Here is an 18,047-nt window from a genome sequence, read left to right on the forward strand (position 1 = left end):
TATTTCTATTTTGCTTTGGAAAAGACAGTTCTCTGTAATTTTGGTTTCATTCCAAATTCAAAGTCTCTCTTGAAACGGAACCTCAACCCTTCAGACATTTCTGACAGCAAGCACTATAGAACAGCATTTGCACATTGCAGTTTCATTTTTCCTGTGGCTGCCGTCTTTATGCTACTGAGTGCCTGTAGTCCTTTTCTTCTCTGACTACTGAAGGTTTTAAACCACGTGTTTAAATGACTTGCTGAAATAAGGCCAGGGAGAATGAGTAATTATGATTCTCTTCTTCCCTCCCTTTTTGCCACTGTACTGTTAACATGTAATTAGGAGTCTAATTTTTAGTTAGGTGTTTAAAAAAACCCTGAAGCAAAGGGTTTTAAATTATTAATGAGCCATTTTTTTAAAGGGGAACTGAAATAAGTGTACCCTCCTCTTCATATATTTAATGATCATAATGGTTTAACACATTATTCTTCAATTACTAAGGACAGGCTTGCAGAGAAAGGCAGTATTTTCTCTAATTAGAGATACTAAATTTCCCTTAAAGCCATGGTGGTCTACAGCTATGAAAACTACCTTCACTAAGTGCCGGTCTTAAACTGCACACAGGAGGACATTTTTCAAATGCAGGAATGTGTCATTATGCCTGTACTGGTGCTTTTCCCCTGTTAGTACCAGAGACATTTCTTGTTGGAAAGATCTTCTTATCAAATACTTATTTATTAAGGCACTTATTAAATATAAATGTGAGAGAGACACAGATCAATCACACACACACACACAAAAAACAAAGCATGCAATCTTAAGAGGCTGTTGCTTGTTTGATATCCTATAACGATTTTGGTGATTAAATCCTCTTTAGATTCTAGTGGCAATGAGGAATTTCATCATCAAGAGAGCGCCTGCAAAGTCAGCTGATTCCTGCTCAGAAGGACTTATGGCCCACTAAGGACAGTGACCCATGATGTGCAAAATGCTTCAGCCTGTGAGCACAGCTGTTGTGGTCTGTGCGACTTCATATGCTCAGAAGGTTTGCTATTTGCTTAAGGCACATGACAATTCTTCCTCTCAATCCACCCAAACCTATGCAAGGCTTCTTGCAAAGTCCTACGAGCTTGGATGAGGTTAATGGAACCTCACTTCTTCTTAAGGACACCACTTGCAGATAGACAGCAGATACCAGTTTTCATTAACAGGGGTTGCAGGACTTCTAATAAAATGCAGAATAGCACCCTCTTGTATGTTTTGAGGCTGAGACTGGCGCGTGGCTGAATCTACACACATAGCTCATTCTGCACCCTTACTCCACACCCAAAAATAAAGATAAAATGAAATCTCTGCTTTTCAGCCTCTCTTCAGATTTGCACTTAGGACAATATCTAGGGTACCAAACTTCTGAGTGTACCAAAATATCAGCTTTCAGTTAAGAAGTGAGATGCTAGCAGCAAGTAAAGGTAAACTTTGAAGGTTGCCTTTGCCTGAACTGATACAAAAGTGACCGCATGTATGAGCAGGGGTATTCTACCAATACCAGACAAACCAGGGTAGTGCGGACTACTCTGGAAACCCCGAAAACAGAAACATGAACAAAGCACAGTGTAAACACCCAGACTGGTTGGAAACAACCAGCCTAGGTCCAGGTATTGACAGTCACATGGCACCAAGCCCAGCTTAACAGATAAAATTTGCAGTGCTCCTTTCAGGCCCTAACCAGTTATTTTATACGGCACAGTACTGGGTGACTTTACCACATCAGATGTCCTCTGTCTTTAAGAATATGCTGTGTCCCCTTTTACAGTATCTGCATGACTTCTGGTGGTCAATAGCTTGGCCCTTGCAAGACTTCTGCAAGGTGACTATTTCCATATCTCTGAGGCCCCTGACAACACATTCCCTTGGGTTTCTCTAAGCACAGCAATAAAAAAAATAGAAAATAGCATCTATTCCTATCCATAACAACTACTGGAACTTACTGAAGAAAAGCTATTAGCATTAAACCCCTGCCAAGGTAAGAGGAAGATCCCTCTGTTTATCATCTCTTCCAGGTTCTGACCACATACAAGCTATCTAAGAAGGGTCAGGGAAATTTTTATCATGACCAGTCTATGAAAGCAGGTGAGCATAAATCAGCCTAATCTTTTTACCATCTGGAATGCAGCATGTATAATTGGAGTTATTAGGGGATTTTCCAATCTCATTGTCACTCTTGCAGCTAGCATGATGCTTTTTCAAGCCTTCCCTTCACTTACAGTGCCCTATGACCAAAAGAGCCTTGCTATCAATCTTACAACTGTTTGTGTTCTTAGAAGAAATAAAAACCCAAGTAAACTTCTTCAGTCAAGGAAACTCAAGAACTAATTGTTAAGGTAGTACATTATGCCACAAAATTTATGAGGAAACCACACATCAGAGCTCCCAAAGCAATATAAAAGTAATTCTAAAAGGTTTATTAGCCAATATGTATAGTTCATTATGGGAATTGATTCTGAAACCATCTTTGGCATACCCGCCACAAGATTCCACAGGGGCCTATCCTAAGTACAGGACTATTTGACACTTTCCTTAATAAACTGGCTGATGAAAAGACAGTAAGATTATTAATTTTTCAGGTACATCAAGCTGGGAGTGATTGCCAGTGTGCTGGAGGATACAAAGATAATTCAAAATGATCCTGAAAAAAAGCAAAAGAGAAGTCTGAAAAAAAGAAGAATGAAATTCAACTGGTAAAATGCAGGTTAGCATGCTGAGGCAAAGAAAAGCAACTAGACAAATGCCCAGTGAGAACAAATGGGGTAACAGGGCACTGGTCTAAGTTTCTGAGCAAAAGAATCTCCAGCTCCTGATGGCTCAGAACACCTAACATCCTCCCCCCATAATGCCATAAACTGGCAGAAGCAAACTAAACCTCAAGCAAATAATGCAAGGTAGCTCAGTAGTCATTCCTACCTGCTCAATTACACTTGAAAACATTAGGTTGTCAACAAGACCAGGCAAGTGAAACGCCTCAAGTTACAGTCTTTGGTTGTGAAAGACTCAGAGGTTAAAACACAGTTGTTCTTGTTTTCCTTAGAAATACCCTGCAAAGCCTGCCATCTTCAAAAACATTTACCTAGAGACCAAGACTTCAAAGAGTACTTAATAGCTAATCCCCACAGATCTGCCATCGAGAAGATTCTAAGTTATGTAGCAGGAATAAAGAAACAATGGCCAGCATAGACAAATTCTCTTCTGGATCTTAACCTATGAAGAGAGCTAAGCATGTGATAAAAAGATGAGATGTTACTTAAGGACAGTGGGTTTTAACTTATTTTTCCTTCCAACTGTGTTTAAATTAAATTAAAAATACTGTGATCTTTGTTTCTTCCCTTTTTGTACTAAAGAAATGTACCATAAGTAAAGCAACCTGGCTTGCATACTGATTTATTCTGCATGGTGACACAATTCCAGCAAAGAACTGGAATTCCTGGTAAACAGGATTTAAGGATGGAATGATGATCTATTCATCTCGTTGCGTGGGTGTTTGAGATCAGCACCAGATGTCATCTCTCTTCCCTTCTCCTATACCTCAGCACCACACAACACACAAAGGACTAACTTAACCCCTCCATCCCTCCCCCCTTGCTCCCAGAAAAGCAGCTCATACCATATGCACGTCCTAAATCTTCTTGGAAAGATGAGCTGGTAAAATATTAAGCATTAACCAGTAGACATTTTAATTCTCTCTCCTTTTATTTACAGCTATCACGGATTTACAAGGAGACTCTCTGGCACACCCCTGCAGCGGAGCACAATCTGCTCATGTAATGAGGAATGGATAGGATGTCCCCTGCTCAGTTCCAGACCCATCCTCCTCCCCCATTATTGCTGTAGTGGTATCCTGCTCTCTTTCCTTTCAATTCATTCTACAGTAAAATATCTTCAGTAACACTATTTTTCCCCTTCAGCAAATGCCAGGAAATAAAGTCCCTAATTTTTCAGAAGTCTGGATTTCTAAATCACACTTGTCACCTTCTCACAAAGAATTATTTTTCCTGTAATCAGTGCCAAGTAATTCCTAGGCACATAAGTACAGAATCTCATTGGGATTCATAAGTGAAAGTAATGTGATGTTTAATAACTTAGTTAGAGAACACTGTCATTTCTGTAAATTTTTCCTGAAGTCCTTGATCATCAACATTTATGTTGTTGCAATTAAGGATAAACATTCTTGAGGGTTTTGCTGACATAAATATCAGCTGTTTAAGCAAATTACTCCCCAAAAGCACAGACTTCAGTGAGGGGTTTTTATCCTACAGATGTTTTATCTTGGCATCAGTCAACCACTCATCATTTTCTGCCAGCTTCAGTGATCCAGAGTGTCTGCTCTCAGGTTTTGGCACAGAAAAAAATCTGTAACACTAAAATTCACTGGGAATCACAAAACTGTGTTATCAGCTTTGAAACATTACTGTTGTATTAACAATTGAAGGTATCCCACTATTTTGGGATGTTGCTTTGGCCTTACACCTCCTCAGCTGAACAAAATTTTTATTCCAAGCAACAGCTGCTGCTTCATTTCCTTAAATGAATATACTAAATATATTCAGCAAAATCATAAAAGTAAAAGTGAGCAAACACAAAAATCTTTCCAGGACCACAGCAACCATAAAGTATTGATCCAAGTTCATGTTCCTGGCCAAGAGAGAGGAAGTCTGACCTATATATGTACACCTGTGGACACAAAAAGCATGAAGCTTATTAGAGTGGTTACTAAAGTTCATCCTTCTTCTACAAACTATGATTCATGCTTGAAACTGAATTTTATTGCAGACGGTAGTGTAGTTAAGTAGCAAAAGGTATGATGCAAGCCAGCTATTTGACTTCTACCAATTCTAATATTACAAAGTAGAGGGGGAAAACCTGATTTCTCCAAAACACTGGTACTTAATTACATGACAGACATCACTAGAAAGTCTTTAAGTAATGGTACCTGCCCTTCCCCCCTTCAATTGCCTCGCACAATTTTAACAAAGGACGCAGCAGGCACAACATTTGGACCCAAGTAGATCTGCTGGGAAATGGACCCTCTTCTTATTCTGCTGACTGGCACATGAGAATAAAACATCAGTTTGACCTTCAGCTCTCAAAAAATGAAAACATTTGCCTCTAATTAGATATATTCTGGTAGTTCACACCAGTCAAGAAATGCGCATCAAAAGTAATTTCATAGCAATGCAGCTCTTAGTCACCCAAATGTGGAACTGAGGTCACTAAAAGACCTAAATGCTTTCTAAATGCTATGCTAACAAGTCAATAATCCTTTTTATATTTTATAACCAACAACCAAAAAAAATATTCAGCTGTATATGTAGAAACAAAAAAAGTGTATCTACAAATATAACCTAGAATACTTTTCTTAGGTTTCTTTAAACCATCTTATTCAAGCTCTTCCCCAGTTTGTCATCTCACAGTCTTCAGCATCTCAGTTCAGACTGTGTTACAAAGCAAGCCAGGAAGTTGTAACTAAAATGAAACTAGGATGGATTTAAGAGATGAGCTCTAGCAAATCATGCTGTAGCAATTTGTAACATTATTTTACCCAGCAGTCATCCTTGGAGAACAACAGAAAGAAATCCACAAATGCATCTCAGTGGTGTCACTTCATGCTTTGGCATCTGAGGTTGAACTCCTCATGTTTAAATTGTCCGAGTTGTTCATGAGAACATTGGCTAAGCATACTGTGGGCTTGGCAGTCTCTAGCAGAGGGCTAGTGTAAGTACCTGAAGCTAAAGCCTCCCAGTGGCCTCTTCCAGAACCCTACACCAAAACCTACATTAAAATTCTAAGGCAACTTCAGCTGCAGTAACAGTTCACAATTTTGTACATCATAATCCTTCAAACGGCAAGTATTGCTTTAATATGGCAAGTATTTTATGTTTCACAGCAGGGTTTAACTGCTATAGTCACTGAATTTTCCAAGAAAGCTCCTAATATTTCCCTAAATATTTAAATAAATTACTTCCATTGCAGCTCAACAGAGTGGAATGTAAGAGTTCAGTATTTCAACGCTGTTTGGGGTTCACTTTTGTCAAGAATAAATTTGGAATTGCATACACTGTAGTCCAATAGCCATGTTATTTAAACTCCATTGGTCATAATGCTCTTGCAGCAATGTGCAATTCCTAGGTGGCCACTGCAGAGCTTGGTGCTTGGATCCCAGTAACTGTGATGCAGTTTAATAGTGCAATGTATCCTGCTGCTTATGTGCTCAGCTTGATGTTCAAAATACAAGCAAATATGTAGAGGAAAGATGGGCAAACCGCTTAGGTAAAATACAGAAACAATGCAGGGTTCTGTGTTTGGCCTTAGATAGGAGCCAAACCTTGGAGGTTCAAGTGCAATTTTGTTGTTCATTTCTGTCCCAGCATTCAGGGTTTACTTTCATGGATCTCTGTACCTGCTGATTCAAGTGGGGGAAGGAAATGAAGCCTCCAAATGAGAGGACACATAGGGGATTATACCCTGGTTATCACTCTGCCAGCTTTGTTTCTTTCTAGTGGTTCTGTACTCTTTACCAAAGCCAGTGTGTTTGTTACCACAGAGTTGCAATCTCTACCTTCATAGTCCAAGAGATCACAACTAAGACTTTTACTTTAAAAAGAGGGCCTAAACACAAAGATCTAGTCATCAGGAAAAGAGTTAATTATATAGGGACTGTTTCTACGACAGAGGAAGCAAGTTCACATAAAATGAGCGTGTAACTCTTGGTGACGCACTGTACAAACAACATTACCCTCACTCGTTAGTCACATTTGTAAGATTCCTCCTGCTAGTAGGAAATTCTATGGCTTGCCAACAGTAGATATTTTCAAAAGGTCTCTCCTCACAAGTCCTAGATGCACACAGATACACACACTCAGAGCTGAGTAATTCATCCAGTGATGCTTTTCATTAATTTCATCTTAAAAAAGGCTCATGACAAATAGTACTGGAGCAGAATGTAAGAGCTACGGCTGTGAGGAACATTCTGGTACTCATGATAAATTCATAGGCTATATTCATAACCTGAGGATGGGAAGTAAACAAACCCTTTTAAGGAAAGGGAAGGAAGACAAGACACTCAGGTACTGTGTGAATATTTATTTATAGAAATGTTAAAAATAAAAAATGAGAAATTAACAAAAATGTTTAGGCAATTACATAACACCATTAAAGTGGTTCTGGATGTAAAGGGTGAATGAGAAGGCAACATCAGTGAAATTAACAAAGAAATGGTGTAACTGCTGGAAGGCTCCAGTCAGCAATGGTTTACACTAGCTCAGAATCCAATATGCTGTCCTTTCAGATTTAGAATCCAAAAAAAACCTACTACAGGTACTGATGAAGACCCTTAAGAGTAACTATATAGGCACTAAAGCTTAACTTAATGTGTGAATTCAAAGCCCTGTGCCTACTCAAACATTTGTGAGACAGCTGGAGGCAGAACTCGTTGTCAATCACTGGTCTTGTCCTATAAGAAATTCTGAGAATTTTTTAATGAATTGGAATGGAAACTTGAAAGAGAAAAGGTGAAAATACAGAATATGTCTGAAAACACACAAATAAAAATATTCTAGCATTTCAAAATTGACTAAAACAGTTTTTTTTAAAATCAAACAGAAAAAAGATGTTTTGAGCTAACTGGACACGAAATTCTCTTCATCAAATATACTGAAAATATAGGTCTGAAGATATAGGTCTGAAAATTATAGTTTGATGTCATTTTCCCATTCCTTCTGCCTGACTCGGAGTCAATGCATAGGGCTTCTGTATATATGTGCAAGGACAGATAAGAGCAAGGCCAAGGTAGGAAACAAAATGCCGTGAACAATGAAGTTCAGAGAGGAAGCCCAAGCCATGAGGTTACCAGGACTTTCAAGATAACAGAACTCTTTCTCTGTGCTAACACTGGAGACCAGTTTGGTACCAAACTCCACTTCTGTGTGATTTGTCAAAGCACATGTTCAGATTTCAGTCAGACCAAAATATTTCTTTCCAGCTTTCACAGCACAGAGTGAGTTTCTCAAACACAGAGTTTGAGAAAATGATTGCTAAATATTTCTCCAGCTGCAAATTTTCAGTATACAAAAACTCACAGAAATTTTCCAGACAGATATAAATTGAAGTTACAGTATCTAATCCCACAATAATTTAAAAATATGGTAGTGTAAATGAAGCACAATCCATAAAAACCTAATGTTTTGTCATTTTAAATTGTCCTTTAATTCTCAAAGTAACAGTTATAAGCATATGAAAGTTTAAATTATAATTAATGTTCCAAGAAATACAGTCAATTGTGTAGCTCATCTAAACTTTATCAGATCTTTTACCGTGAGTTAATGTGCTGTTAGTGAATCTCTTCAACATGAATTTGATCATAAAACTGATGCTCTTTACAGGATCTGAAGCTACTCTAGCTATTCTAATTAACATAAGATCTGCTTAAAGTTTCTGCCACGCGAAACCCTCTACAGTTTATTGTGATTCATTTTGTTTGAAATGCACTGGCTGAAGACTAGAAAAGGAGAACATGAACCAAGTTTTATTCACACATCTGTGAACATCCACTTTTCACAGGACTGAGATATTTGTGTTTCATTCTCACTCCCTCTGGCCTTGGCCCAATCACTGCATTGCTGGGGACTTCCAGAACTCCTCTCCATCCACATCCATTTATCCTGTCCACTGAAACTCTGCAGGTCAGGGATATGACCAATGGTCACAATGTGATTGTATGACAGCTCCTGCAAGGTTATGTATTCCTGTCCCTTTCCATTTGGCGTTACTCCATGACAATCTTACTTGATCTTGCCCCACCATCATCGTGCTATAAATTCCCAATAAGCTGTGTACTAACTGGGATGTCTGTTCAAACAGTCAAGAATTTAACTATTGACTGAAGGAGTCATACTTCCCATTTTCTCTCTGGTGGCATCCTGCATCTCCTTTTATAGTATAATGAGATCTGTCCCTAACTTTAATGTGAAAGTGATCTGGATTATTCATATCCTCGAACTGTTCCCTTTTCTCCTTGACAGTTGCCTTGCAAAATGAGGGACAGACTAACTCAGGGCCTCAAGGTACTGCTGCATATCCAGTGATCCAGTGCTGTAAACTCTTACTCATCCCCTCTTCCTGACAGTATTCCCCACAAATTAGTAAGCTTGAGTTGTGGTTCCTGCATATGTTTGTCATGACTGTAATCACAACTCATTTAGTAGCTTTTTGTTGAGACTGTGTGAAGATTAAACCATTAAACAGCAAACAAAGCCAGATGACCAATAGCAAGCATTTCAATAATGATCTGAATTCCCACTATGAATAGCTCAATCAGATGCTGTCTGTGTAAAGTACTGCTTGTAGGCTTCCAAATTACTAATATTTTTGAAGCAATCCCAAAAATGGACTCAAATCTGTTGTATCATTTTCAGTTAAAAGATTTTTTTTTTTTAAATAAGATCTCAAAATTTTTGCTCTTTATTCAAGAATACCACTAGTGAAAAGAATATTCTGGGGAGTAGAGACTTCAGTAAAAATTGTGTGAAGGTCCTCAACAGATGAATAGTATGAAGAGGGAAAAAAAGAATATTAAATACAAGAAATACATTTTCGATATAATCCAATGCTGATTAAAAACCACAGAAAGATCCACCTTATGGGCACCTTTTCCTTTTGATCTCAGATGGAACAAATTTATTTTATTTAATTGGGCAACTGAAAGCTTAGTATCTCAAAGTACTTGGTTTATAGCCCAAATTTCCAAGCCACTAACAGATTTGTGAAGTATTATCAACCCTTGGCTACACTTTCTATCCATTCATTAGTTTGTTTGCTGTGGTAATTTGTATGCAGCTACTAAGAAAAAGCACTAGATGCTCTTGAAGTGGCACCCAGACATAAACAGAGGTCAGAAATTATTGGTAAATATGAAGGCTGTGCAGAAAGCACCACTATGACAGAAGGTGTGAAGTGATAGAAAATCACCCATACACAACATTCATCAAGGCAGTACCCTAAAAAGGACAAAGAAAGTAATTCATCTTGGTAAGAACATGAAGCAAGAAGAATGTAAAGTAAATATCAATAAGCTAAACCGTGATTACAAAATTTGGGCCTTGGAAAATAGCCCGTTTGAGAAATAATGTATATCAGAGCACGACTTCTGCTAAAATCTAGAATAAAGATTTACAAATCAGTCACATAAATCAGTCAATTTTTATTAATAAAATAGATATTTACATCCAACAGATAAAGTATTGCGTTTCAAACCATCTGTATGACAGTAATGTTACTTATAAATCAGGTACATGAACTATCCATTATTTTCTACACTTATAAATCAGTCTTACTTGCAAAGCACTTGCCTGACTGGAAAATCACTCTCTTGATTAATAGATCAGGTGCCACCAGACAAATATATTACTGAAACTAACCATATATTTTTTGACCACTGGGCCCATTTCATAAATCAAAAACTCCGTATATAGCGAGTGTTCGTAAATGCTCAATTATGAACAATTTAGCAATCCAATACCAGCACAGAATCCATTAACACACACACACACACACAAAACTTTAGAGCCATAGAGATAAGATTTGCTTGGCTGGGTTTTTTTTAAAGCTAAAGCTTCACTGTATTCTCTGTTCTACTTGCCACCGTGTAATACATCAGGACTTTGTTTACCTAAAACTAGAAAGCAATTTAATGTGTGGAGGTTTGCAAAGTGGGAGAGGCAGAGAAGGGAGGGAGATACTAAGAAAAGTTCTTGTTTCTGCTTTTTTATACTTCACACAAAACTGGAAGTCAAAATCTCTGCTACCTCATTCTAAAACCTCTTGTGGATTTATTTTGCCTTTGTCCCTCATCTTTCTCTGTACTTTTGCATGAAATATATTTACATTTCTTCTAAATCTCCATTATGAATGCATTATGTCATTAAAAGAATTTATGTAGCAACTGCTGCATTATGAAACCTTTAATTTAATATAAATTTAATATAAGGTCCATAAATTTCTCTAAGGTTAAGAGAGGATGTGGTATGACAAACTTTACTTCTGTAAGATTCTCAGCAGAAAGGTGAAAAGCAGTTCTTAAATTGAGAGGGGCCTCATTTACCTTGCATCCATTTAGTAGAATGCAGCTGCTGCTGAGTCCAAGTGATTTCTAACTAGTTCATTTCTAACCAGTTCATGGCTGGGACGATGATCGTATAAATACTTGCAATAAGACAGGACAATAAAACCAAGTAAATGCTTTTTTCATATATGATGGAAATAAGTAAAAGTGTCATTTGAGGCTGTCTATTTGAAGTTTACCATAGCAATTCCCACAGAGAATTCCAACAGGAAAAAAAAAATAAATCAAAACACTGTGTTTTAAAAAGACAAATAAAATTTATAACTAAGAAGAAACAGATCTTATGTAATCTAGAAGAAACAACAAAACATTTTATCTTGAGGTAGATAGTATGCTTTGGTATCCTTTGAAATTATTTTATTCCAACCCAACTTGACCACTAAACTGGATAACTTATTACTCATACCAGCTCTTTATCACATTGAAACCCTTCAGATGAAAGGCACAGATGTTGTTACGGTTTCTGAAATAAGTAAACCAGAGCTCCTATGTGACAGAGGTATAGCTAAGAATCAGGTTTTGCATGTTCAGCATTTACTGCTGCAAAAATGAATGAATGTGTTGGGGATAGTAAAATTGAGATGTTCCTACAGGGGCATACCTCTGCAAGAGTATGAAGCAACTCCTGTTGCCTCTGTTGTGCTGTCTGTAGGTACGGGAAGGCAGGCATAGAATGGAGCACTAAGTACACAGACAGTTGGACAATGGGTAGGTAACAGGATAGATGAGAAATATAGCTGAGAAATAAGGGTTCACAAGTGAACCCCCCATTAAAAACAACCAGTTTGTTTACCTCCACACAGTTTCTCAGATTTAAGGAAAACATCTGCATACCATGGAACAGAAGAATTATTCCACAGCAGGCTGTAGTAAAATAAACTGCAGATTTAACCAGGCACCAGCTGGCAGTAATAATAGTTAGTAATTAACTAATGCATTTCTCTGAAGTGCTCAAGAGTAACAGTTGAGGTTATGCATTCCGTTTTTGCTGTTATTACAATGGCTTGGGAAGAAGTCTTTTCCATGTTAATAGTTAAGGTTAGGACTAGTGCAAGCTTTTGACCACATTATAGACTAAATTGTATTTTACTTCTCAAAGAAAAGAAAAAACATGGCCCCACTCTGCATTTGGCTCTGCCAGCCAGGAGGGAGGGGATCATAACCAGTGGATAAGAAACAGCCACGCTTTCCCTCAGATATCTTTCTTGACCCACATCACTAAATCATTTCAGTAGAGTCATTAAGAGGGTACAGTGTGGAGGCACAGCAAGGACAGAGCCACAGAAAATATGTAGTATCTGTCTATATTGGGTAAAAAAATAGGCCTGGCGAACCCTACTCAAGCAGTGGGTTGAAAGATTTTTGTTTTAAAAAAAGGTCTGGCTGACAAATTTGACGGAAATCCTCAATAGCATGTGAATAGTTTTGAGGCTGATTTAACACTGACTAAATTTTGCTTTTTTCTACAACACCCGTTTACTTATAATCCAATGTAAGTAATATTCTTTTAACAACTTTTCATGAGATTGTGCAGCTGTCTTACTTAAGAGGATATATTAAATTCTTAATATTTTTTGAAGAATACATAAGAACCATAAAGTGGTGGGCTGCTGTGGGTTCAGATTCATCTAGAATATTTTATTACAATAAATTTGGCATTATATCATAAACTTTTATCTAATAGAGGCACATGTTCAGGAAAGATTAGGAGAGTTTGATGATTGTCATTGGTTCTAGATAGATATTTAAGAGTACATGACAATTTTGGAGGGCAATACATTCTAGCCCCAAATCAAACATCTCTGTGTGTCATACCACTTTCAACTTGTTGTAGACAAGATGCAAGTTTTTGTCAAATGTATAATTGGAGATAAATTTGCTTATATAGGTGCTGAAGTTCTAATTAATTATTGCACAGCAGTCTGCAGTACCTTGAATACAAAAGGCAGTTCCAAGGAACAACTTTCTCCCAGTTAAGTACATCACAGGAATTCTACCTCTGAGCAAATGACCTTTTTCCCCCTGGCAGGTACATTTCCATTGCCTCTTGTAAGCTAGTCTAGTCCTATCCAGGCACAAATCCAATTTCTTTCTATCTTCAACACTTTGAAGTTTTTGTTCATACTCTGCTGATAAGAAGGGTCAGGATTCTGAGACCTTAGGAAGATTGATCTATAATGATTTTCTGTACAGGCATTTGAATAGGACAAAGTACTGCAGATGGTCTATGACCCTCCCAAAGTCCCCTTGGGAAGCAAGCTAAATTTACTGACTCTTCAGAGTTGCAGACCTCCACACAAAGCAGCTCTCACTGTTGCTATCCAACAGGCAAGAACAGCACCCTAGCACGTGCTGCCTAAGAAGCTGCCCACAAATTCAACAATTGCAGTGTAGTCTGGCAGCAGGAGACCTTGACCTAAAGGGCACAGGTCAACAGGTCTCAGAAGTGAAGAGCATGACCACCTATTGCCATGGTGATTCCTTCCAGTGCCATTCAAAACTTGTCCATGGTATGTCTGTAGGCCAAATGTTACTCAGCACCTACCACAGATTAGAATCTTATTTAGAGCAGTAAGTGTAGAAAGCTCAAGAGGAACATTCATCAAAAAAAAAAAAAAAAAATCTTTTTCCCTTAGAGCCATCATACAGCTACTGCCTTTCTTAAACTCTGCCCCCCGCCCCCAAGTTAATGAAACAAAATGGTTCACCAGAGGACTGCATGGTTTGCCTGCACAGAAATTATTTTCACCTTTATGAAAAAGTCTACAAATACTGACAGATGAAGACTACGAAACAAAGTGATATTTTACTATTATTAGTCTGAAGTTTGATTATGCATGCCTGTTATTTTAGCATGAACTACCCTAAAAGATACTCTGTCAAAATAAGGGGAACAAATGTTAAAAATGTGAAGGTTTTGAAAGGTTGGAAACTTACTCAGGGAAGTATGGAGAAAAAGTAAAACAGAAGGAATACATAATGTGAAAATTCAGACTGAGATTTCAGTCTGGGTTGTCTACAATAAGACATTTCAGTCTGGTCTGCCCAGGGAGGTGATGGAGTCACTGCCCCTGCAGGTGTTTAAGAAAAGACTGAATGTGGCACTCAGGGCCACGGTGTAGGTGACAAGGTGGTGTTTGATCATAGGCTGGACTCGATGATCTCAAAGCTCTTTTCCAGCCCAGTTGATTCTGTGATTCACTGACATCCAGCTGCAGAGTAAGTAAGAAGGGGGTTTCAGATTGTTCAAGTGCTAGCCTGAGCAAGTTTTGTATTAAAAAACCCAAAACATAATTGAATGTATTTATCAAATTGTTCACTAGAATGACACCATAAAACAGAAAAAAGAAATTGCTTCTGATTTCCCCTAGAATAAGGATGAGACACTAGCATATATGAGTATGATCCCAGAGTTTTCCTTACAAGTGAAGGATGACAGTGGCAGCAACCACTGTCAGCTTTCTTTATCAGCACTGTGAAAGAGCCAATTAGGCCACCTGTTTTTAGAATGCAGCTCCTAAAATCCCACCATTATGTCTATGATGTTGTAGGACCAGATACCAATCTCCTCTTTGATTGCAAAAAGCATCTGATTTCACAAACATTTAATTCCCTTGGTCAGAACAGGATGCTAACAAAACAAGAAACAGATTCTATGCAAATGTTTGTGCAGAAATTCAGCATTGTACCATCTCACGCACGGGAGAGAAAACAGCAATGAGAGTTAATTCCTCCAGAGCTCTTAGTACAGCATTTCATTGTATGTAACAGAGTTTTCAGCTAGGAAGATATAAAGCTGTTTACAACAAACAAAAAATAATAGTGATTAATATGAACAACAAAATTCAGGGAGAGACTTCATTTCAAGATTCAACCATTCTGTACCATTTTTGTGGCCATGCTATTCTCTATCAGTACAGTGACAAACCAGGCTACTGCCAGTATACCAAATATTACTTCTTCCACAAAGGTAAAAGTAGATAGTTGAAAGCACAGGTTAGTCCTGGGACATGTAAATTCCAGAGGGATTTAAAGAGCAAATGACACAAATTTGGTAAACAGGTATACTTTAAAGAGAATGAGAAACACCTGAAAGAAGCTGCAAGTTCTAACTTGTACTGGTCTTCCCTCTTGTGTTTTGGGCCAGACAAAAGACCACTTATTCTCCAAAACCAGCAGCTCCCTAACAGAAAACACTACAGGTATCTACCCCTAAAAAGACACAAGCAATCAACTCCATGAACATTAACAACATTAGTCTGTCAGGCATCAGCCTACCACTATGAAGGATAGACTTTCTGACCAAGATAACATAGGACCTGGAATAATTAAAACTTGATTTTTCTCCAACAAAGTCATCAAGAGGTTTGCTGTTGAATTCAGGAGGAGAAGAACCAAGGCTTTAGATTTCCAAAGGCACAAATGACAGCAGGATATTCATACCACCTGTGGCTTTTGGGAGCATCATATGTACTTGTTTCTTTTGATCTGTGTCTCTTCCAAGATAACTGTGTCCAAATCCACTTTATCTTCCTTTATCCACATCCTTTGTTTCCTAAAGCCATTGTACAATTCTGTTGCCTTTCACCACTTTTACTTGAGACTGTAAATTTTCCTCCCTAAACATGTATCAGTTAAAGCAAATTAAGGCCTTTAAGCTAAAGGAGGTTCAAACCAATTAGGTGCTGTTAAAGCTCAGGCTGATACTTTTGAATTTTAAAATCAATGCAAGATGACCAAGCATACTGAATTCTTCGCACAAGTCTATAGAGGCTGTATAAAATTTTTAAAAGCCTAAATTAATGGTCTGATAAAACTCATTTGTTAATTTAAGAAAGATTGGAGTTTCAGGGTGATTTACTGAACATATGGGTTTCTAAAGAACATAAAACTTTGTGCAGAATGATTCAACAATTTCAGTAAGAATCATTCATAGCCACTCTTGGAAACCCTGTCAAACAATCTGTGCTTCTTTTTTATGATTTAGAAGTGGTGGATGTTTCTTGGAAATAATAATGGGAGATATATTTTCAACTCTTACTCATTATCTCAAACTTCTCTTAGATCATTAATAAGAGGGGGAAAAATAATCTGAAGTATCTTTTGATGAGCTAAAGGGCTTGAAAATTATTAGTCCATTAATTTTCACAATAAACCTGAGATATTTGGTAACCATTACCATCTTTTACAGACTGAAAGTGGAGAAAAGAGAAGTGGAAGGACTTACTGAAGGTCACACACTAACTGAGCAAGAGAATGAGAGACTTCTCCAAACACATCTTTGACAGACCAAAGATCCAACAGTGAATTTTAGGTATTTGCTCCTGAACTCATCAGGAATCTTGACATTAAATCCCAACCAAAGAGTTCATTCTCAACTGCATGCCTAGAAAAAGATTCAGGTCTATCTATTCCAATTACCCAAATAAAGAAACACTTGAGGCCCTATAGCATTAAGTGATGTGAACTGTCACAGCTATGCAGACTTGGAGTGAAGCTACAGTCTGAATCTGAGCTTTCTGAAAAGCTCTAAGGTTTTAGACAATATAGAAGGAATTATATTAGATTCCATTAAAAAATTGCATTGAGAATATGGGGAAACTAGGAGAGTAAGTTCATTAGGCAAAGCATACCTAATGTTAATAGAATTTTGGACTGAATTGTCTGGCAAACACTGTTACTGCAAAAATAGTGTGGGAATTTTCTAACCACAACTGGTCAGAGGGATTCTGGTTCACACTTCATACAAAGACAATTTGTCATCAGCAGGAATTTCTGAAGCAGTCAGGAAAAAAAAATCCAGTAAGCCAAGAAAACTTTTAGAAAGGCAGGATCTTCTCATTAACTGAGACAATGGTGACATTCCATAGAAAAATGGTACTTCCTGTAAGTCCACAATCATTTACTTTTTTGTGGAAATTAATCTAGGCTACAGATGAAGTTTCACAAGGGTTTTAGTATGAAAGTATTCAAATTTCAAATACTCACAGAATTTTGTATCTGTGCTTCAGATAAGAGAAAAATCAATTCTAAATAAAGCAAAAATCACCACAAACTTTAAAAATTATATTTTCCTTGGAAAGGAATTTTTGCAAACCTACTTCAAAATCACTATCATCAGTGAGAACTCTAGTGAATCTTCCCAAACCTCTCCCACAAATTGAACTCATCAAAATACACCACAAGCATTTTGAAACATGGAGATTAGGCTTTAACAGAACAACACATTCAAAACACGAAGTAGACATATGTAAAAGAATCTCAATATAGACATACTGTCTATATGCCTGTCTGCTGGTAGGAAGGATCCCTTGTTTTCGGGTGTGTTCTCTTTCTAGCCATCAGTTCATTGGAGTTTTTTTGCTGTAGCAAACTGTAAATTCCTCTTGGGGAGTCTGATTTTTTTTTTCCCTCCATCTCTGAGGTCTGGTTTTTACTCCCCTTGCTTTTCTTCCACCAGCCTCCCTGCTCCTGACACCTGCTCTGAGCTGGGTATATACACCTTTGCACGACACAGGAACAGCTTTTTTCCCTTGGTTTTCTTCTCATGCCTGAAAGGGGCATTTCTGTGCCAAAGACTCTTGCTGAACACTGGAGAAGGAGACATCTGCCTTCCTCACAGCCCTTTGTAACTAAGTCATCTGAAAATGTGTTTTTGTGTGATCTTATAAATACTTTCTTTTCTCCTACCACTGTAATTTGAGAAAAACAGTCCTAGCATTTATGCACTAGTGTTTTATCCACAGGTTTTTGAGTACGTTATGGAAAAGTGGATATGTGTCATTACCAGACGATTGACACATTATGAATCAAGCTTAAATATAACAGAAACCTGGCTGCCAAACCACATTTGGTTTATCCTGGCTATTTGGATAAAGTTGAGGTCAAATGATCA

Source organism: Corvus moneduloides, chromosome 2 (assembly GCF_009650955.1).
Source record: "Corvus moneduloides isolate bCorMon1 chromosome 2, bCorMon1.pri, whole genome shotgun sequence".
In the NCBI taxonomy this organism is placed as follows: domain Eukaryota; kingdom Metazoa; phylum Chordata; class Aves; order Passeriformes; family Corvidae; genus Corvus; species Corvus moneduloides.